Source organism: Prionailurus viverrinus, chromosome B1 (assembly GCF_022837055.1).
Source record: "Prionailurus viverrinus isolate Anna chromosome B1, UM_Priviv_1.0, whole genome shotgun sequence".
Lineage (NCBI taxonomy): Eukaryota > Metazoa > Chordata > Mammalia > Carnivora > Felidae > Prionailurus > Prionailurus viverrinus.
The window spans coordinates 148,023,558-148,046,246 of record NC_062564.1 but is presented as its reverse complement, the minus strand read 5'-3'; the positions used below and the strand labels follow the sequence as shown (position 1 = coordinate 148,046,246).

The 22,689-nt window shown below is 37.3% G+C and overlaps 2 pseudogenes; both read right to left on the bottom strand.

Annotated features, from left to right (window-relative positions):
* Positions 1 to 20,838: 20,838 nt before the first annotated feature.
* LOC125164861 (small nuclear ribonucleoprotein-associated protein B-like) lies at positions 20,839 to 21,733 on the bottom strand (annotated as a pseudogene).
* Positions 21,734 to 21,744: 11 nt separating this feature from the next.
* On the bottom strand, positions 21,745 to 22,022 carry LOC125164860 (SNRPN upstream reading frame protein-like; annotated as a pseudogene).
* Positions 22,023 to 22,689: the final 667 nt, after the last annotated feature.

The window sequence follows — 22,689 nt, the reverse complement described above, 5'->3', positions numbered from 1 at the left end:
GTAGTGTATAACTGGAGTTGGTGGGCGGGGCCGCAGTCAGACCTGATGTCTGTCCCCAGCCCACCGCTGGGGCCACGGTCAGACTGGTGTGTGCCTTCTCTTCCCCTCTCCTAGGGGCGGGATTCACTGTGGGGTGGTGTGGCTCGTCTGGGCTACTTGCACCGTGCCAGGCTTGTGATGCTGGGGATCTGGCGTATTAGCTGGGGTGGGTAGGCAAGGTGCTCGGGGGCAGGAGGGGCAGGCTTAGATCGCTTCTCCTTAGGTGATCCACTTCAGGAGGGGCCCTGTGGCAGCGGGAGGGAGTCAGATCCGCTGCGGAGGTTTGGCTCCGCCGAAGCGCAGAGTTGGGTGTTTGCGCGGAGCGAGCAAGTTCCTGGGCAGGAACAGGTTCTCTTTGGGATTTCGGCTGGGGGATGGGCGGGGGAGATGGCGCTGGCGAGCGCCTTTGTTCCCCACCAAACTGAGCTCTGTTGTCAGGGGGCTCAGCAGCTCTCCCTCCCTTTGTCCTCCAGCCTTCCCGCTTTCCGAGCAGAGCTGTTAACTTATGACCTCCCAGACGCTAAGTCGCGCTTGTTGTGGGAACACAGTCCGTCAGGCCCCTCCGCTTTTGCAAGCCAGACTCGGTGGCTGTGCTTGGCCGGCGAGCCGCCCCTCCGCCCCGGCTCCCTCCCGCCAGTCCGTGGAGCGTGCACCGCCTCGCCGCCCTTCCTACCCTCTTCCGTGGGCCTCTCGTCTGCGTTTGGCTCCAGCGACTCCGTTCTGCTAATCCTCTGGCGGTTTTCTGGGTTATTTAGGCAGATGTAGATGGAATCTAAGTGATCAGCAGGACGTGCGGTGAGCCCAGCGTCCTCCTAAGCCGCCATCTTGCCGCCGACCTTCAATGTCTGGACACAACTCTTGAACAACATAATTGTATTGTCTCAACTTTAGACCAGTTTTCTATTTTTGGATTCTGATATAAAGATATATCCTTTGGTAAATATCAAAGAAGAGTTTCCATACACTCAGCAAAGGAATTTATTTGATATAATTGGCATGGCTGCATAATATGAATAGTTGCCATTTTAGTTATTTTTATTACATTTTTCATATAGTTCCTTAATGTGACCTCTAATTCTTCCTTGAAATGTCTTTAAAAATTATTTTCTGGAGAAGAGGAGTTAAGATGGTGGAGTAGTAAGGGGACCCTGGGCTTTACTCCCGTCTTGAACACAGCTAAATCAACATGAAACCATTTTGATGGTTTGAAATCAACCTGAGGATTAACAGAACAATCTGTATAATTTGAGGGAGAGAACATGGCAGCTCCTCTTAACAAGCAGACTGAAACACACCAAGGGTCTAGTTTCCTTTATTTGATTTTTTAATTTTTAAAATTTTTATTTCATTCTATTACTATTATGTTGTGGTTGTTTTCTTCCTCCAAAATGACAAGATGGGAAAATTCACCTCAAAAGAGAGAACAGGAAGAAATAAAGGGCAGGGATTTAATTAATTCAGGTATAAGTAAAATGTCTGAACTAGAATTTAAAGCAGCAATTAGAGGGATACTAGCTGGGTTTGAAAAAAGTATAGAAGACACCAGAGAATCCCTTTCTGCAGAGATAAAAGAACTAAAATCTAGTCAGGCTGAAATTAAAAATGCTATAACCAAAATGCAAACCCAAATGAGGGCCATAAAAATGAGGATGGGTGAGGCAGAGAAGCAAATTAGCAAATAGAAAATAAAATTATGGAAAATAATGACGCTGAAAAGAAGAGGGAAACAAAGGTTAGGGATCACAAAGGCAGATTTAGGGAATTTATAAAACATAATAACACGTTTATCACAGGAATCCCAGAAGATGAAAAGAGGGAAAAAGAGGCAAAAGGTTTATGTGAGCAAATTATAGCTAAAAACTTCCCTAATCTGGGGAAGGATACATCAAAATCCCAGAAGCACAGAAAATTCCCACTAAATTCAACAAAAGCCAGTCATGGCCAAGACATGTTATAGTCAAATTCACAAAATACAGACAAAAAAACCTGGAAGCAGCAAGGGGGGAAAAAAAAAGTCTTTAACATGAAAGGGAAGGACAGATCAGGTTTGCAGCAAATCTGTCCGCAGAAACTTGGCAGGCCAGAAATGAGTGGCAAGATACATTCAATGTGCTGAATAGGAAAAAAAAAAATGCGGCAAAGAATATTCTATCCAATAAGGCTGTCCTTCAAAATAGGAGAGATAGTTTCCCAGACAAACAAAAACTAAAGGGGTTTGTGACCAATAAATCAGCCCTATGAGAAATTTTAAGGGAGACTCTTTGAGTGGAGAGAAAAAAAGACCAAAAGTAACAAAGACTAGAAAGGACCAGAGAACATTACCAGAAACACCAACTCTACAGGTAACACAATGACACTAAGTTCATATTTTTGAATAACTCTAAATGTAAATGGACTAAATGCTGCAGTCAAAAGTCATAGGGTATCAGAATGAATAAAAAAAAAAAAATCCATCAATATGCTGCCTACAAGAAACTCATTTTAGACCTAAAGGTACCTTCAGATTGAAAGTGAGGGGATAGAGAACCATCTGTTATGCTACTAAATGTCAAAACAAAGCCAGAGTAGCCATACTATGTCAGACAAGCTAGATTAAAAAAAAAATGTAACAAGAGATGAAGAAGGGCATTAAATCATAATTAAGGGTCCATCTATCAAGAGGATCTAACAATTATAAATATGCGTTCAAATTGTGAGCACACAAATTCATAAATCAATAACATAAAGCTCATTGAAAATAATACAGTAGGGGACTTTAACACCCCACTTCAGTAATGGACAGATTGCCTAAGCAGAAAACCACCAAGGAAACAATAGCTTTGAATGACACACTGGACTAGATGGACTTAATAGATAAATTTAGAACATTTCATCTAAAGCAACAGAATACACATTCTTTTTGAGTGCACACGGAACATTCTTCAGAATAGATCACATACTGGGTCACAAATCAGCTCTCAAGTACAAGAAGACGGAAATCATACCACTCATATTTTTGGACCACAACATTATAAAACTTAAAATCAACCACAAAAAAAAAAATTTGGAAAGCCCTCAAATACATGGAGGTTAAAGAACATCCTACTAAAGAATGAATGGGTTAACCAGGAAATTAAAAAAAAAATACATGGAAGCAAATGAAAATGGAAACACAAACCCATTGGGATGCAGCAAAGGCAGTCCTAAGAGGGAAGTATATTGCAAATCATGCTATCTCAAGAAGTAAGAAAGGTCCCAAATACACAATCTAATCTTACACCTAGAGGAGCTAGAAAAGGACAGCAAATGAAGCCTAATGCCAGCAGAACAAGGAAAATAGTAAAGCTTAGAGCAGAAATAAATGATAGAGAAACAGAACAGATCAATGAAATGTTGAGCTTGTTCTTGGAAAGAATTACCAAAATTGGTAACCCCCTAGACTTATTAAAAAATAATAGTAAAGGACCCCAATAAACAAAATCACAAATTAAAGAGGAGAGATCACAACTAACACCACAGAAATACAATTAGAATACTATGAAAAATTATTTGCCAACAAACTGGACAATGTGTAAGAAATAAATTTATAGAAACTCATAAACTACCAAATTGAAACAAGAAATAGAAAATTTGAACAGACCCATAACCAGCAAAGAAATTGGGTCAGTGATAAAAAAAAAAAAAATCTCCAAACAAAAGTCCTGTGACAGATGGCTTCCCAGGGGAATTCTACCAGGCATTTAAAGAAGAGTTAATACCTATCCTTCTAAAACTGTTTAAAAAAGTAGAAATTGAAGGAAAGCTTCCAAATTCATTCTACAAATCCAGCATTACCTTGATTCCAAAACTAGACAATGACCCAACTAAAAAGAATTACAGGCCAATATCCCTGACGAACATGGATGCAAAAATTCTCCACAAGATACCAGCAAGTTGAATTTAACAGTACATTAAAAGAGTTATTCACCATGATCAAGTGGGATTTATTTCTGGACTGCAGTACGGGTTCATTATTCACAAATCAATTAATGTGATATGCCACATTAAAAAAAAGGATAAGAACCAAATAATCTTGTTAATAGAAACAGAAAAAGCATTTGACAAAATACAGTATCCATTCCTGATAAAAATCCTCAACAAAGTAGGAATAGGTGGAATATACCTCAACATCATAAAGGCCATCTATGAAAGACCCACGGCTAATACCATTCTCAATGGGATAAAACAGAGTCTTTCCCCATGGTCAGGAACAAGATAAGGATTTCTACTCTCAACATTATTATTTTACATAGTACTAGAAATCTTAGCCTCAGCAATCAGACAACAAAAAGAAATAAAATGCATCTAAATTGGGAAGGAAGAAGTCAAACTTTCACTATTTGCAGGCTACATGATACTCTATGTAAAAAACCCAAAGACCCCACCAAAAAACTGCTAGAACTAATACATGAATTCAGCAAAGTCACAGGATATAAAATCATTGTGCAGAAATCTGTTGCATTTCTACACACCAATAGCGAAGCAGCAGAAACAGAAATCAAGGAATGGATCCCGTTCACAATCGCACCAAAACAATAAGAGACCTAGGAACAAGCCTAACTAAAGAAGTAAAAGTTATATACTCTGAAAACAATAGAACACTAATGAAAAAAAAAATGAAGGGGACACAAAAACATTCCATGCTCATGGATTGGAAAAACATTGTTAAGATGTTTATACTACCCAAAGCAATATACACATTTAATGCAATCCCTATCAAAATACCGTGAGCATTTTTCACAGAGCTAGAATAAACAATCCTAAAATTTGTATGGAATCACAAAAGACCCCAAATAGCCAAAGCAATTCTGGAAAAGAATAGCAAAGCTGGAGTCATCATGATTCCAAATTTCAAGCTATGTTACAAAGCTGTAATCATCAAGACAGTATGGTACTTGCACAAAAACAGACACATAGATCACTGGAACAGAAAAAACCTAGAAATGGACCCCCTACTATATGGTCAACTAATCTTTGACAGTAGGAAAGAATATCTATTGGGAAAAAAAGATAGTCTCTTCCACCCATGGTTTGGGAAAACTGGACAACGACATGCAGAAAAAGAAACTGGACCACTTTCTTACACCATACAAAAAATAAAATCAAAATAGATGAAAGACCTAGATGTGAGACAGGAAACCATCAAAATCCTAGAGGAGAACACAGCCAGCAACCTCTGTGAACTTGACTGCAGCAACTTCTTACCAGACATGTTGCTGAAGACAAGGGAAATAGGAGCACACGTGAACTATTGGGACTTCATCAAGATAAAAAGCTTCTGCACAGTGAAGGAAACAATAACAAAATTAAAAGGCAGCCTACATATTGGGAGAAGATATTTGCAAACAAAATATTTGATAAAGAGTTAGTATCCAAAATCTATAAAGAACTTGTTAAACTCAACATCCAAACAATGAATAATCCAGACTAAGAAATGGGCAGAAGACATGAATGGACATGTTTCCAAAAAAGATATCCAGATGGCTAACAGACACATGAAAAGATGCTCAATATCAGTCATCATCAGGGAAATACAAACCAAAACCGCGATGAGCTATCACCTCACACCTGTCAGAATGGTTAAAATTAACACAAGAAACAACAGGTGTTGTCCAGGATGCAGAGAAAGAAGAACCCTCTTGCACTGTTGGTGGGAATGCAAACTGGTATAGCCACTCTGGAGAACTGTATGGAGGTTCCTCAAGAAACTAAAAATAAAACTACCCTATAATCCAGCAATGGCACTGTTAGGTATTTACCCAAAGAATACAAAAATACAGATTTGAAAGGGAACATCCACCCCAATGTTTATGGCATTATTATCAACAATAACCAAACTATGGAGAGGGCCCAAATCTCCATCTCCTGATGAATGGATAAAGCAGAGGTGATACACATACATGCATGTACATACACATATACATATGTATATATACATACGTACATACACGTGCACACACATACACAACGGAGTATTACTCAGCCATCAGAAAGAATGAAATCTTGCCATTTGCAGTGGTGTGGATGGAGCTAGAATATATTATGCTAAGTGAAATAAGTCAATCAGAGAAAGACAAATATAATATGATTTCATTCGTGGAATTTAAGAAACAAAACAGATGAACATAAAGGAAGTGAGGTGTGGGAAGAGACAGAACAAACCACAAGAGCCTCTTAATGACAGAGAACAAACTGGGGGTTGATGGAGAGAGGTGATTGGGAGATGGGCTAGATGGGTGATGGGTATTAAGGAGGTCACTTGTGATGAGCACGGGGTGTTGTGTGTTAAGTGCTGAATCACTGAGTTCTACTCCTGAAACCAGTATTGCACTGTATATTAACTAAGATTAAAATTAAAAAGGCAATAGAGATATTTGATAGAGAGCTACCATAGAAAAAAATTCTTGGATCCAAAGAAATGAAAATATTGTATACAAAAAGATTACTTTTCACAGAAAGTGCAATTAAAGGCAGTGAAATTTGTTAAACATACCAGAAAAAAATCCCAGAATTTTCTTTATCATTGAGTATACCTTGAAATATGCTATTAGCTTGCATAGTCCTAGAACAGGAGCACAGATTATAAAAATGGTATTTCAAAATTTTTCAGAGGGATTGTTATAACTGTGCTACTTTAGGTAGCCAGTCCATAACTGGCTGTTAGCAGTTTAGAAAGTTTTAAGAAGCATGCACTAGAATATAAATCATCACTCTGCTTAGTTCAAAAAAGTATCTGTATGACAAGCCAACATGCTTAGGGATATAGATGATTTGCATTCTGACACAAACTTATTCATTAAAAATCAATCAAATTTTAAATAGGACAGGGTTAGATCCTTGTATTTGTTAGGACTGTTTTCAGCTCTAGCAGACTATCTGATTAATTTTTATTTCATCAAATAGGCTTTACAAAAAAATCTTCCCTCAAATAACAAATTCAGAGGTAAGCGTTTGCTTGTTGACATTGGTAAAACTACTCAACAGATCAGACTCTTCCTTCTCTAGCATGCTGACCTTTATCCTCAGGTTGTCACCTATGGTCAAAAGATGTTTACAATTAAGTCAGTAAAATGAAGAACCAGCTGCATCTGGGATTTTAATATGAAAAGTAAAAGTTTTCCTGGATGCCTCCTATAGATACTCTCTTAGCTTTCATTGGACATAACTTTGAAATCTGGCATACCTAGCTGCAAGAGGAGATAAGTTTAATGTATGGCAGAAGTACTAGTGTTTTTAGGATTGCTTTGATAGAAAGGATAGCTAGGTGATGTTGAGTCAGCATTTGACTCCAAACACTCAGTAGCTTGACATAAGTTTACTTGTTGCTTACACAAAATATGTGAGTCTGTGTGATTATCCAGTGTAGATCTCTTCCATGTGGTGACTTCATGATCCTGGCTGCTCTGATTTTATGGCTGATGGATAGAGAGTAGTTCTCTAGTGTGCTTATGCTTCCCTGCTCTTCTTAGCTGTTTACCAAAATCAGTGTGTTTATACCCAAATCTGTTTATGCCACTTATATTTTACTGGTACCTGGTAATTTACTTGAAATGCTAAGTCATCATGGTACTATGTAAATACAAAAAGGGTGGTTTTATTGAAACCTGGTTGAATGTTTTGTGAGGAAGTGATAAGGTGTAGCCACTAAAAATTACTCTAAGTTTGGTATAAGAACCCAAAGAAATCTAAAAGGATGCTGAACTCAGGTTGTTTTGCAGGTATTTGATTTCTTGCTCCAGTTAAAAAAAATGAAATTGGAAATCATAGGTAATATATTGTAAGGGTGAACTATTTAAGAAAGATCAGCCTGGATCTACAATCAGAGAAATTGTGTGTAAGGAAATTACTATGGGCTCAGATCTAAAGACAAGAGGACCTTTATTGTATTTGTCAAATATTCATCACAGTTTATGATTTTGACCTTTATCATTAAATATTCTGTTTTGCAATCTTTGCACTGATTTTGAGTGGTTTAATAATGGAATGGAATAGAAATAGCTTTTACCCACTATTGTTAACTGAATCACTTGCTGCATTTTAAAATAATTTTAAAAAGCAAAAGTCAAACTGACTCTGAACCTGATTTGCTTTCCTCTAAGAGGTAGAAAGAATGAAAATTGAGGTTGGAATAAATTATTGCAAAAACTAAAGAAAATTACAATAAATTGTGGCTACCATTTTCTAATATTTTCCCCCTTTTTATCTCTTATGTTCACTATGTTCCATATATTATCTGAGTATCCAAGACCTTGACATTAGCTGCAGTCTTGAATTCTTCTGGTCTCTTGGCTATTTTATGACATTATTAGAATCATATTGAATTACATGCACCTTCCTCTTAATGTCTAGCTCAAAGTTTGCCTTAGGGAATACATAATCAAAAACATTGAGATAGATATTAACTATAAAGATAAACACTGTAAGCCCCTTATTTATTATCTAGAATATATCTCTAGGTCAAAGCCATTAGAGTTGCTTTATTCTGCCTGTTTTGTTCACAAAGACACAGATTCCTGCCCTCTGCTTACAAGTTCATATTTCTTTTTTTTTCTTTCTTCAAGTTCATATTTCTTTGACTATCCTTCTCGGCTTCTGGATGAGATTGTGATCTTCAGATATCTCTTACACTAACATTCATCCTTGTCCTACCAAAATTTAATTTGTCAAAAATTTTTTCAAGTACTTTTGTTTTATTATGACCAGAATTCCATTTACTCATTCATTCTTTTAGTGTTCTATTAGAGAGCTAGGGATGCTTAAGACTGGCTTTGAGATGAGATGAATGTTTGTGTTTCATATCATGTTCATTTCTTTGTGACCTGCAAACACTTTCACATCAACATTTATTCACAGGGGATATTATTATCACCATATTTTTTAATGGAAACCGAAGGCCAGAAAGTAGCAGTCATATACTCAAGGATATGAAGAGTGAGCAGCAGAATTGGGACTATATGCTATTCTCCTGCCTTTTCCACATCTTCACACCCAAACGCCAGATTTCTATGTATATAACAAGTCTCCAAAGCCTCAAAGATCTTGAGGTGGGTCATGCAAAAGAAGGCTAAAGCAAGACTCATCCTATTGAGGCAGTTTGGGTCCTCCGTGGCTAACTGCTTGGCCCGCTATATTTTGCATACTTCTTTCTCTGTGATCACTTCCTTCTTATTAAAAGACTCTCCTCTTTTGGTTGATAATGTGCCGATTTCTGTTGCATGTCTTTTTATCTCTCTGTTTACTATTTTCTTTGATTTCCTTCTCTTGCCATCTCGAGCAATGAAGTGATAAATTTCAGATTAGGTTTTATATACTAAGTAGAAAACTTGTAGAATTATGGCAAAATCTGACAGACATACTTTGAAAGTGAAACTTATCTAGACAGATCACATTAACTTATATTCAGAGCAGGCAATTGTGGGAATATAACAATTCACATAATGAAGAGTTGTCCAGCCATTATTGATGGTAAGTTTTACATTTTCAATATTTGGTTATTCATTGACTCAGGAAATGAAGTGAATTCCTCTGAGATCCTCTTCATGAAATCCATTGTCATGAGAGTTCCTGATTAAGGGTTCTCTCTCTCTCTCTCTCTCTCTCTCTCTCTCTCTCTCTCTCTCTCTCTCTCTTTAATTTCTAGTTTGAATCTTCCCAGATTCACCTCTCCTACTATTCCATGATTGCCGAAGGTTTGATCAGCTTAGGGGGTCTCCTTTACTTACGACACCTGTCATCTGCTACAAATAATGGTATTGGAATGAGATCAACAGTTAGTGGTGGGGAATGGGAAGTGGCTCTCAGCAACTCCTTGTTAATGTTCTGTTCAAATGTGGTTTTTGGTCTTTTTTTTTTTTTTTTTTTTTATTTATTTATTTTTGGGACAGAGAGACAGAGCATGAACGGGGGAGGGGCAGAGAGAGAGGGAGACACAGAATCGGAAACAGGCTCCAGGCTCCGAGCCATCAGCCCAGAGCCCGACGCGGGGCTCGAACTCACGGACCGCGAGATCGTGACCTGGCTGAAGTCGGACGCTCAACTGACTGCGCCACCCAGGCGCCCCGGTTTTTGGTCTTTTTTAAAAATATAGTCTATGGCAATTCATTTCTTCCAGTGGTTCAGGCCAATTAGACTCTACTCTTTCCCCCATAAATCCAATCCTTCAACAAATCCTGTAGATTCAACTTCCAAAGTGTCCAGAGTCTGACCATGCATCACCATTTCCACTGCTATCATCTTGATTCTATCCTCCATCACATCTCCTTTGTATTATTGCAACAACCTCTATCCGGGGCTCAGCAGCCAGAGTATAAAATGTGAGTCAAACATGTTCTACTCAAAACTTTTCAATGGCTCCTATAAGAATTTATAGGTTCTGGCCTCACTCAGTTTATCTTCTATCATTCTCTCCTTGCTTATTCCTTTCAAGCCACATTGGCCTAGCTGTTTTCTCTTTAAGATATTTATATATACCTAGAGTCCTTTTTCCATGCATATCCATTTAGCTGGCTCCCTCATCTCCTGTATTTCTTTACTAATACTTAGCCATCTCAGTGAGACTTTCCTTGACCATTCAATTCAGAATTAAAACTCTATCCCCTACATTCCCTTTCTTTGCTTTGGCTTTCTCCTTAACACTTACTACCACTAACCTATGTTTTCTGTATGTGTCTACTTACTGGATTATTGTCTGTTTCCCCAAATGAATGTAAGCCATGAGAACAAGGATTTTTGTCAGTTTTATTCACTCTCTTATCCCCTAGAACTTACAGTCCTTATAAAATAATGGGAATTCAAAACAAACTAAAAAGGACAAAAACTTTATTGGATGTATTCAGTGAACATAAGAATATAATAAAGATGTACTTATTTTGTGATACTCTGTGATATTTTAAATAAATAGAATAATGTTAAAAGCAAATGTGTAGGAATATGTCTTCTATATCTTTTCTTCTATCTGACCACCCATTCATACGAGGCCCATGGTATGATTCAAAACAGTGGGGACTACAGCTAGAAACCAGGCTCTGGATAGCACACAGACCTATACTCTATTGACACATTGAGCTACCAGGCCACACACAGTGATGGTAATTCAGGTTGGCAGAATATTGACTGTTTTTTTAAATGTGCCTTTCCCTGAACTGTCACTTTAAAGAGGAGACTGTCTTTGGGCTGTGACTTAGTAGACCTTTTACGAATGTCAATGCCTCTGTTAAAGTAATCAAGTTCTTAACCTTTGGTCTAGTGAAATATATTGATACTGTGGTCTTTTTATATATTTTATACCATATTAAACTTTGGATATATAATCTTTGCTGCCACTTTCATTAAATATTAAAAATACACATATTAACAATATGATTACTCATAGTTTTGCCATGCATAGTTTGTATAGATTTTGTTTCCATTAAATTGTACTTTTCAAGTGCTCAGTAGTAAATACTATAACTGTCAGTATAGTTTGGGATTATAAATGAAGATTAGAAATGTATTAGAAATGAAGATATAGGGGTGCCTGGGTGGCTTAGTTGGTTGAGTGTCTGACTCTTGATTTTGATTCAGGTCTTGATCCCAGGGTCATTGGATCAAGCCCCATGTCAGGCTCCATGCTGAGTGTGGAGCCTGCTTGGGATTCCCTCCCTCCCTCCCTCCCTCTCTCTCTCTCTCTCTCTCTCTCTTTCTCTCTCTTTTTTTCTCTCTCTCTCTCCCCCTTCTTCCCCCTTCCCTCTCTGCCCCTTCCCCCTATTTTTCATGCTCTCTCGCTCTCAAATAAAAAAAATAAAAATAAATTTAAAAAGGTAACTTATTTAAAAAAAGAAATGAAGAATTTTTTTTCTCAAGTGAGTACATTGAGTTTTTATTCACGTTAGTTGTATCTTTTTTTTTTAATTTTTTTTTTCAACGTTTATTTTTTATTTATTTTTGGGACAGAGAGAGACAGAGCATGAAACACATTAGTTGTATCTTTAAAGCCACCAGAAGCTTATAGTTTTATTCCTTTGACCTTACAGTACTCATAATTTTCTAGCAAATTTATGTCGTTTGAATACTGTATGATTAATTTTTATCCTAAACTTCTCTGGAACTCCGTCTGAAAAGAAAATGTTCCAAATTTTCTCATAATTATTATTACTATTTATTTCTTAGTCCTAAGCATGTACTCTATCTATGCTTTTTATTTTAGAAGAGTTTTTTATCTACAGAAAATTGTAAAGAGAGTAGGGAGTTTCCATGTTTCCTTAGTTTTTACCTAAGATCCCTTTTTTGTTTAGGTATCCCATCCAGGGTAAGTTACATTTAATTGTCATTAAGCTCTTCTTGGATGTGACAATTTCCCAAAGTTCCTAGTTTTTGATAATTTTGACACTTCTGAGGAATGATGGCTATTTTGTAGAATGTCCCTCAATTGGGATTCATCTGTAGAATTTCCCTCATGATTATACTGATTACACTGAATTTGGGTTGGAATATAAAAAAAAAAAGTTATTTTTACTGCATTATATCCAGGGTATATGATCACTGTTAATGTTGACCTTGATCACTTGGTAGAGGTAATATTTTTAAGGTTTGACCACTATAAAATTACTGTTCCCTCAGCTCCTTTTCATACTGTATCTCTGGAATGATATCCATGTACACAGCCCATAAGTGAGGAGTAGGGAGCTATGATCCACCTCCTGGAGGATGATGAATGTACATTGATTATTTAGGATTCTGCATTAGAGATTTGCCTCTTCTTCCCCATGCATTTATTTATGCAATCTTTTATATAAGTATGGACTCATGGATACTTGTTTTACATTTTGTGTTATAATACAGTTCTACTTTATTTTGTTTCTCAGATATTTCAGCTTTAGCTTTTAGAAGCTCTTTCACTTGCCTTCTGTGTTCTTTTGACATATACTGTTTGGTGTATGGTGTGTGTGTTAGGACTTCCTTACTGAGACTACAAGATTCTATAGACTCATATATTTCCCACCTCAGTAGTAGAATCAGCCATTTCTACAAGAAACATTGCTTTTTTATTGGAGATTTTTTTAAAACAATTTTTAAATTTAAGTCCAAGTTAGTTAACATATAGTGTAATAATGACTTCAGGAATAGAATTTAGTGATTCATCACTTACATATAACACCCAGTGCTCATCTGAACAAGTGCTCTCCTTAATGTCATTCACCAATTTAGCCCATTCCCCACCCCCCCCACCAAACACCCCACCAGCAACCCTGTTCTCTGTATTTAAGAGTCTCTTATGGTTTGTCTCCCTCTCTGTTTTTATCTTATTTTTTCTTCCCTTCCCGTATGTTCATCTGTTATATTTCTTAAATTCCACATATGAGTGAAGTTATATATTTGTCTTTCTCTGACTTATTTTGCTTGGCATAATACACTCTAGTTCTATCCATGTTGTTGCAAATGGCAAGATTTCATTCTTTTGATCACTGAATAATATTCCATTGTATATATGTACCACATCTTCTTTATCCATTCATCAGTTGATGGACATTTGGGCTCTTTCTATACTTTAGCTATTGTCAATAGTGCTGCTATAAACATTGGGGTGCATGTGCCATTTTGAATCAGAAATATTTTATCCTTTGGATAAATACCTAGTAGTGCAATTGCTGGGTCATAGGGTATTTTTTTTTATTTTTTGAGCAACCTCCATACTATTTTCCAGAGTGGCTGTACCAGTTTGCATTCCCACCAGCAGTGCAAAAGGGTTCCCCTTTGTCCACATCTTCGCCAACATCTGGTTGCCTGAGTTGTTAATTTTAGCCATCCTGACTGGTGTGAGGTGGTATCTCATTGTGATTTTGATGTGTATTTCCCTGATGATGAATGATGTTGAGCATCTTTTAATGTGTCTGTTAGCCATCTGGATGTCTTCTTTGGAGAAGTGTCTGTTCATGTCTTTTTCCCATTTCTTCACTGGATTATTTGTTTTGGATGTTGAGTTTGATAAGGTCTTTATAGATTTTGGATATTAACCCTTTATCTGATATGTCATTTGGAAATATCTTCACCCATTTTGTCAGTTGCCTTTTAGTTTTGCTATTGTTTCCTTCACTGTGCAGAGCCTCTTATCTTGATGAGGTCCCAATAATTCATTTTTTGCTTTTGTTTCCCTTGCCTTTATTGGAATGGTTTTAGAAGCAAGGATCTGATAGTCACTAGGTGTGGGTGCTTGTAGGAACTTTCAATATAGGAAGGAACTGTATATGTGATACTAGCTATATTTGCATATAACCATAAATATTTTTCTATATAATAATCTGTATCTGTATTAAGATAAACATGAATTCACACAGATGTCTTCAACCTTAATAGTATATTTATTTGCACTGCTTTTCACCCCAGGACTTCACAAGACCTCTGTACCAGGTGTACAACCAACTTACTGGATCATTGTGTGAATAAAAATATTCTCTTCATTATCTTCCCACTTCTGGGCTCCTTTGTTGATTTTTCTTGCACCTTAAATTTAATTGTTTGTTAAAAATACCTTTTGTGTAAAAGAAACTGATATATGGTGCTTTTTTTGTGTGGACACCTGTGTCATCAGAGGATATGCACACCTGACTCTCATGAAACCACCTGCTGCTATCTCATTCCAAATGCAAGAGGCTAGGTTTTCAAGGTCTGGCTTTACCATTCTTTTATAATCAACTGTCCATCTCTTGTTTTCTCCTCCTTTCAGCCTACGGTAATTTATCCTAAACTTGAATGTGGCATGGTGATAACTTAGGTTTCACTCGTTAAACCTCAAATGTTTTGCCTAAGCCTTAATGTCTTCTTAATTCCACTCAGAGTCTAGTTTTTTTTTTTTTTTAATTCAGAAAGATTTGAACACTATACCCACTCTGGTGTATCCATGTTCAAGAGCAGTAGGTGAAGAATAGCCTAATAATTGTATGGACAAAAGCACAAAGTTGGAAAGGAAAAAAAAATAGTGGAAACGCATCGCCACACCATACATTTAGTTCTAGACTACAAATTCCAGTATTGCTATATCTCTTCTTTTCCTCCTTGACTTTTGTTTCCCATAGATTATTTTCCTCCTTGCTGCCAGTTAAATCCTTATTCTTATAAAGCCTTTTGTGTTTTGCCATGGTTTCCTGCCAAGTTCTTGGCAATATGGTCCAATTACCCAAGTCCTCTTCTCTTCCTCTGGTTGCCCTATGTGAACCCTCCAGTATTACACGAAATGCTTGATAATCTGAAAACCAGCCCTGTGCATTCCTAACTCTGCTTTTGCTTTTACATTTTCTTTCTCCTGGTGTTAGTTTAACAGTTACTCTTTTGACCATCATTTCTCTCTCTCTTTTGTTTCTTTCTGATAATTTCTAAGATGTTATAACTGAGGTGCTACATTTTACTATGTGTCAGAGAAATGTTTTTGTTTGGCACTAAATGTAACCTCTAAATACAAGGATGCTCTTGAGGTTTCTAAAGCAGCCTCAGTAAGTAGCTGATCTCCATCTCATGTGGGTTTTGAACAAGTTTCAAAGTAACAATTGAGGCCAAAATGTCATCTTTATTATAGGTAAAGGCCAACATGGAGGTCAATTAATTTTAGATTAGTCTGGTAGTGTGTGTGCTAATTACTGAACTCCAGAACTGACCACATTTTCCCTTTTAGGCCCAGACTAGTGGACCTCCCCAGATGAAGAGTCCCTCCTGATAGCAAGGGAGCAGAGTTGCTGACCTGAACATGCTTAGTGATTTTCCTCAAATATACTCAATAGATAAGTCATGGTACTTTGAGGTGGAGTGAATAAAGGGACAGATATAGAAATAGTATTCTACTGATTTCTTCTCATTTGAAAGAGGGAAAAATATTCCTACTCTGTGTCCTTCTCTAAAACAGCAACAACAACCAAAACCAACCAACCAACCAAACACAAAAAACCCTCCAGTGTCTCTTCATTTCCAGAAAAATCTATCAAGCTATTTTTTTTCATATATTGCTTCTTTCTAATTTCTACTTCTAGAGTGTCAGATATATATTGGAGCCTCTCAATTCCTTCCATATGTCTCAATTTGTGTGCTATTCGATATTACCCCTTTGTAATGCATTTAGGTAAATTCCTAATACTATTTCCTTACACATCTTGCTATTTGTTACATGTTGAATAAAAATTACTAGTTATGGCAAACATTTATGAATACATGTATCTTCTTCCTTATGAATACAAATTGTATTTTTTGGTTAAGGGGAAGAAACATATGGCCACCTTCAGAAAAATACTCATTTTTGCATCCTTTCTTACAGCTTGTGGAGGTGAGGATATTGATTTTTGAATAATATAATGTAAGCAGAAGTCTATTGGGGGTTTTAGGGGAGATTTGTGTTTGTTAATAATGGAGTTGTTGTGCCTAATTTCATTGAGTTACTGAATCAATTTTAAGAAACCTATCTTTACACTTTGTGATGTGAAAGAAAATCTGGCTTCTTTATTGGCCAATGACCTTTTAACTTCTGTGAACTGTCTTTTAATATTCTTTGTCAAATTTTCTTTAAAAATTGTTTTTTTGTCTTATTGATAAGCAGATATCCTATATGCACTTGGGATACCAATTCTAGTTTTATGCACTGCTGATAGTCTCACATTCTGCAGCTTGTGTTTCCATTTTCTATGTAGTATTTGTTCCAGAAACTTCAAATTTAATGTGGTTAAATATGCCAGTAGTTTCCTTTTTATATAGGTCTTTTGTGATTATCTAAGAATATTTTATCCTGATGATGGACATAAATCTATTCTACAACTTTTTCCCTCAATTTTAAAGTTTTGCTTTTCTCTGGTTGTTAGGTTGTATAAAATTAATATTTGTGTTTGGTGTGAGGTAAGGTTTATTTTTGGGCTCTCTGTTCTGTTCTAATGATAATTTTGTCTATTTGTACAAGAATATCGCTTCAAATACTATTTATAGTTTTATACTATTAAATACTATTTATAGATTTATAGTTAGGCTTGATCATCTTCAAAAAACTTTTCTTGTCTCTATTGGGCTTTTTATGCTTCCATATGAACTAAGATCATCTGCTATAGGGGTGCCTGGGTGGCTCAGTCAGTTAGGCATCCGACTTCCACTCAGATCATGATCTCACAGTTTGTGAGTTCAAGCCCCATGTAAAGCTCTGTGTTGACAGCTTAGAGCCTGGAGCCTGCTTTGGATTCTGTGTTTCCTCCTCTCTCTGCCCCTCCCATGCTCATTCTCGTCTTTCTCTGTCTCTCAATAATAAATAAACATTAAATTTGTTTTTTCTTAAAGATCATCTGTTATAAATTCATGTAAAGCTTTGTTGGTCATTTTATTGAAATTGCCCTGATTTCAGAGGTTGATTTGAGAGAATTAGGTTTTATAATATTGAGTCTTCTGTAAGCATGGTATCTCTCTCCATTTATTAAGATGTTTTTTGTTCTTCAGTAATTTTTGTTAATATTTTTGTAGACGTTTCAAACCTTTTTGTGTGATTTTATTCTACTTGGATTTTATTCCAACAAAATGGGAAATATTTTTATTGCTTGCTATTGACAATGGATACTTTTTATATTTAATTTTAAATATGTGCTACTTTTATAGAAGAATGCTATTTAGTTTCCTATGTTGATCTTGTATTCAGAGCTCTTAACAGATACTCTTACTCTAATATTTGGTCCCTTGAGTGTCTTTGATTTTATATATAGACAATTGTACACATTAGTTTTAAGTTCTGCTACATGCTAAGATTATACTGCAGTGGCTAAAAAAATGAAAGGATGTATTTGCAATAAGGAGCCTGGAGGGAGACAGTCTAGGGCTGTGATAGTGGCTCAGTGGTTTCATTGAGGACCAGACTCTCTTAACTTCATGTTTGCTCATTGTGACAGTATTGCTTTCATCCTCATTATTACAAGATGACCACTGTCCCATGAGGCATAAAGTGAGCATTTGAGTCAGTAAGACGACAGAAGAATGAAAGGACAACAAACTGACTTGGGCCCTAGGACGCTTACCCTTCTTCAACCTGGAGGGACTGGACTTAAGCAGAATTCTCTATAAGACCTTTTCTTTCCCTCTGTATTAGGAAATACTTTCTTGCCCTGCTGTAGGCAACTCACTTTCCCAGGCAACACCCAAATAACAGTTGCATCCAAGTCCAGATCACCTGCTGTCCAAATGGATTAATTATCCTTCAAAGATTAGGGTTGCTCTTACATTGAGCCCTTGTCCCTATGGAAAAGGAGATCTAAGAAGAAGATAGACTCAGTACAAATACAGAAAGTAAAAATGTGGGATCTTTATCCTTTCCTTTCTGCTAATGCATGCAGTTGCTCTCTAGTTATTGACTGACTTTGTATCTAGCAACGTTGGTAAACTCTCCTATTCCAATATATTTTTTGTAATTTTTTTTTGTTTTCTTTGTTATGTCATCTGTAGATTATGACGTGTTTATTTCTTGAATTATTTTTATGCTCTTTAATTTTTCTTTAAAAAAATTTAGTGTTTATTTTTGAGATAGAGAGTGAGCATGAGTTGGGGAGGGGCAGAGAGAGAGACACACACAGACTCCGAAGCAGGCTCCAGGCTCTGAGTGTCAGCACAGAGCCTGATGGGGGGGGGCTTGAGCCCATGAACCATGAGATCATGACCTTAGCCTAAGTCGGCGCTTAACCAGCTGAGCCACCAGGTGCCCCTTTAATTCCTTTTTCTAATCTTACTAAGTTGGCTAGGATCTCCAGTATAGTAATAGAATTAAAAGTTGGATCCTTGCTGATACTGAGTTTTACTATTGAATACAGTGTTTATGGCAGTTTTTTGTGAACACCCTTGATCATGTAGAGAGCTTTCTTCTTGTCTGTTTATAAATAGTTGTGCTTATTAATGTTGAATTTTATTAAATGGGATTTGCCAGTTTTGACATGATTATGACCTTTCTACTTCTGTTTGATAATTCAAATTTATATTCCTTATAAAAACACAAATTGGTATGATGTATTATTTTATATGTTGCTGGCTTCAGTTTTTAAATATTTTATTTAGATATGTCTAAGACTATGAATGAGACTGGCTTGTAGCTTTATTATCTTGTACCACTTATGCTATCATTTCTGGTTATAGCAGTATATTATTGGAATTGAGTAATGTTTCTTTTTTGTATTCCATAAAAGAGTGTTAAGTTTGGAGTTAAGGGGCACCTGGATGGCTTAGTCAGTTAAACGTCCGACTTTGGCTCAGGTCTGATCTCCCGGTTTGTGGGTTTGCGTCCCGTGTAAGGCTTTGTGCTGACAGCTCAGAGCCTGGAGCCTGCTTCGGATTCTGTGTCTCCTCTCTCTGCCCCTCCCCTGCTTGCACTCTGTCTCTGTCTCTCTCTCTCTCTCAAAAATAAATAAACATTAAAAACAACTTTTTTAAATTTGGAGTTAAGAGTTTCTTGATTTTTTAGTCAAATTTGTCTGTTGAACAATTTGGGCTGTTATTTTATTAGTTACTAATAAAATAACTTCAGTTTTAAGGCATTTCTTATAAGAAATTATGTTCTGTTGACCTTTTCAAAGTTATTTGAATATTAATTACATATTTGTTTTCTCTACAAACTTCTTGTTAGTACACATTTTTGAATTTTCAAAATGGGATCATGGGGTATGCATTGTTGCACATTGCTTCTTTCCCACGTTAGGTGTATAAGACTCATTCATGTTGACACAGTGCAGATTAGTTTTGATATATGTTGTTTTCCTTACATTATAAGGTAAAATATTTTCTCTTAATTTCTGTTAAGAATTTTCTTAATTCAAACGCATGGCTATCATCTAGGTATATTTGCATTACTGAATTTTAGTAAAATTGCATTATGTTCAGAAAGCATGCATTGAGTGATTTCATCCTTTTAAATTTGTTACTTTGCTTTATGTCCTATTCAAGGTCAATTTTTATAAAAAGTTCCTTTTATGGTTGAAAAGAATGTATATACTGCAGTTATTGATGTGATATATATATGTGTAACATTGTATTATGATTCAGTATATTAATTCATAACATATATGGTAATTCATATTTACAAAATCTTATCTTTGAAGCCTATTCCATCAATAACTAAAAATGGTTTATTAAAATATAGCCACTTTAAGTACAGATCTATTTCTCCCTTCACTTTTGTCAATTTTGTTTTTATCAGTTTTCATAGATTTTGTTTCCTCATTTATTTAGAAGAAGTTTTATTAGGTGCCTACAAATTTAAAATAATTAAATCTTCCTGGTCCATAGGACTATTTACCTTTAAAAAATAAATATTGTAAACTCACCAATTTTAACATATCTGATTTGCTACAATCCACTGCAGTTATTCTCTTTTCCCCCACTTGATCTTGGTGAAAGTGTTTGTCCCTTGCTTTGTACTTTATCTCACCTAGATGTGGTCGAGCTATTTCTTTTTTAATGTTAAATTTTATGTTGAAAAATAATATGCATCTAAAGATGTACAAATTATAAGTACACATTTCGACAGCTTATCATAAGGTTAAGCTCACCTGTGTAACTAGCATCCAGATCAAGAAAAAGAATTTTAGCAGCATTCCAGAAGCTCCCTCATATCCTCATATGCTCACATATCAATAGTGTTCCAAGAACAACTTGTCCTGACTTCTAACACTATAGGTTACCTTATTTTTTGCAGTTTAATTGCTCTGTGCATCTGTACATTTATTAGCTAATATTAATGCAGCAAATAGGAAACAAAAGCTCACAAACACTCTACAGAGTTTCACAAGACACATGGCAGGGGAAAAAAGTAACTTAAGAAGGATCAAAGTATCCTAGGGTCTTCATGGATGCATTCCTGGGGAGATAGGGGTCGCATTCCTGGGGAGATAGGGGTCTCATTCCTGGAGAGGGCATGTCTACTGGCATCCCTCGAGCAGAGGGAAGCTTGTTGGTGGGCCCATGGGTGGGTCTCATATCAGGTGGAGGAACCATAATGTCTGGAGGTGGTATTGCTTGACCAAAGAAATGGGTGGTGTCCCCCATCCTGGTGGATACTGAGCTGGGGCTCCAACAATGCTGCCAGTAGTAGCAACAAGAGTAGCTGCTACAGTGCCTCTTCCCTGTGGAAGGCCCCCAACCCCTCGGACAGGCCCTGCTAATCCAGCAGGAGCCCGGGGAACTGGAACACCAGCTGGCATTCCTCTGCCAGGTCTTCTGCCAACCTCAGGGCCTCCTGCAACTCCAGCAATGGTACCTGAGAAATGCCTTTGGGCATTTGGGTACCTTTGGTGGGGGGTGGTCCTTCCACAGTCATGGAAACCAAGTTCTCCCCACACAGCAACACCAGACCCAAGATCCGCTTTTCTTCACGCTCCAGATGCTTCACATTCTTTGGCTTGATCTTCCTGAATTCATCACAATCACAGAGGATCAGGTTCATATGCTTGTCAAAAACCTTAAAGGTGCCAATGAAGATTTGGCCATCTTGCAGGATACATCTCATTGTATGGTCAATGTGCTGCTGCAACTCGCTTTCCCACAGTCGTAGTTGGTGTTCCAAAACAGCACCAAATCCAATGTCGATTTCAGAATCCTTAATACCTACAGCTTAGTGAAGACTACAGATAAAGGTATGATGCAGGCACTACCACAACCAGTGCAAGTTGGGACAGAAGCTTCAAACAGTTGATAGTACCTGGTGTTTCATGTGGAAATCAGCTACCTGGATGTTCCAATATGACTGTAACCATCTCTTACTGTCTCAGATGAGAATGCTTGTCTCAGTTCTGGCTGGAAACTTGCCATGGGTACTTGCTGCTGAGATCCCCTTGGGTAAAGCTGACCCTCTTGGTTGCTTAGTGAGGCTGTCCTTCTATGTTTGACTTGGACTTCCATCTCTGGTATATCCTGTGCTTTTCTGTGGTCTGTCTCCAGTGTAGGCAGTCCCTGGCTGGCTCCCTGGCTTGCACTGTTGGCTGCTCCTCAGAACAGACCATCAGGCATCTCCGGAGATGACTCCACCTTGCCGCTGTAGGTTACTTTTGCCACCAGCTGTTTAGGGCCACAAACTCCAGCTAACCACAAAACTTGGGCTCCCTGTTAGTGCCAAGGAAGGAGGATAGCTCATACCCAGCCATGAACACTGATATGGTAAATCCTGCAACCTGCTTCTATCACTGAATACCAGTAACTGTTAGTCATGGACACCAGCCCCTGATCACACCTGGATAGGCTGGAGATGTCAGGAGGAACATTCTCTTACGTTGTATTGATGTTCTATCACAATCCATGAGAACACCAGAGTAATGATTAGAGTTTTGTTAATGAGCTATCTTGAAGCGCCATGGCCCAAGCATCAGGATCCCCCTGCTGGAGTCTGAAGACTGGTTTTGCCAGGTTGCTCTGCACCTGCCAATCTTGTGATGGGCAATGGAGGCCACGCAAGCCTGCTACTGATCCTGACTTCCTGAGTTTTTCCCCCAATGAATGCTAGTCCAGCAAGCCTCATGTACCTGCCATCTGGTCATTTGTGCTTATTTGTTGACATTACTAACTTATTGCTGCTGGAAAAATTATCTAAAACTGTTAAAGATCCTACTGGGATATTGATTAGTAAATCCCTCTTTACAGTGCACAACAAGGCTGAATAATCCTGGCTTGGCA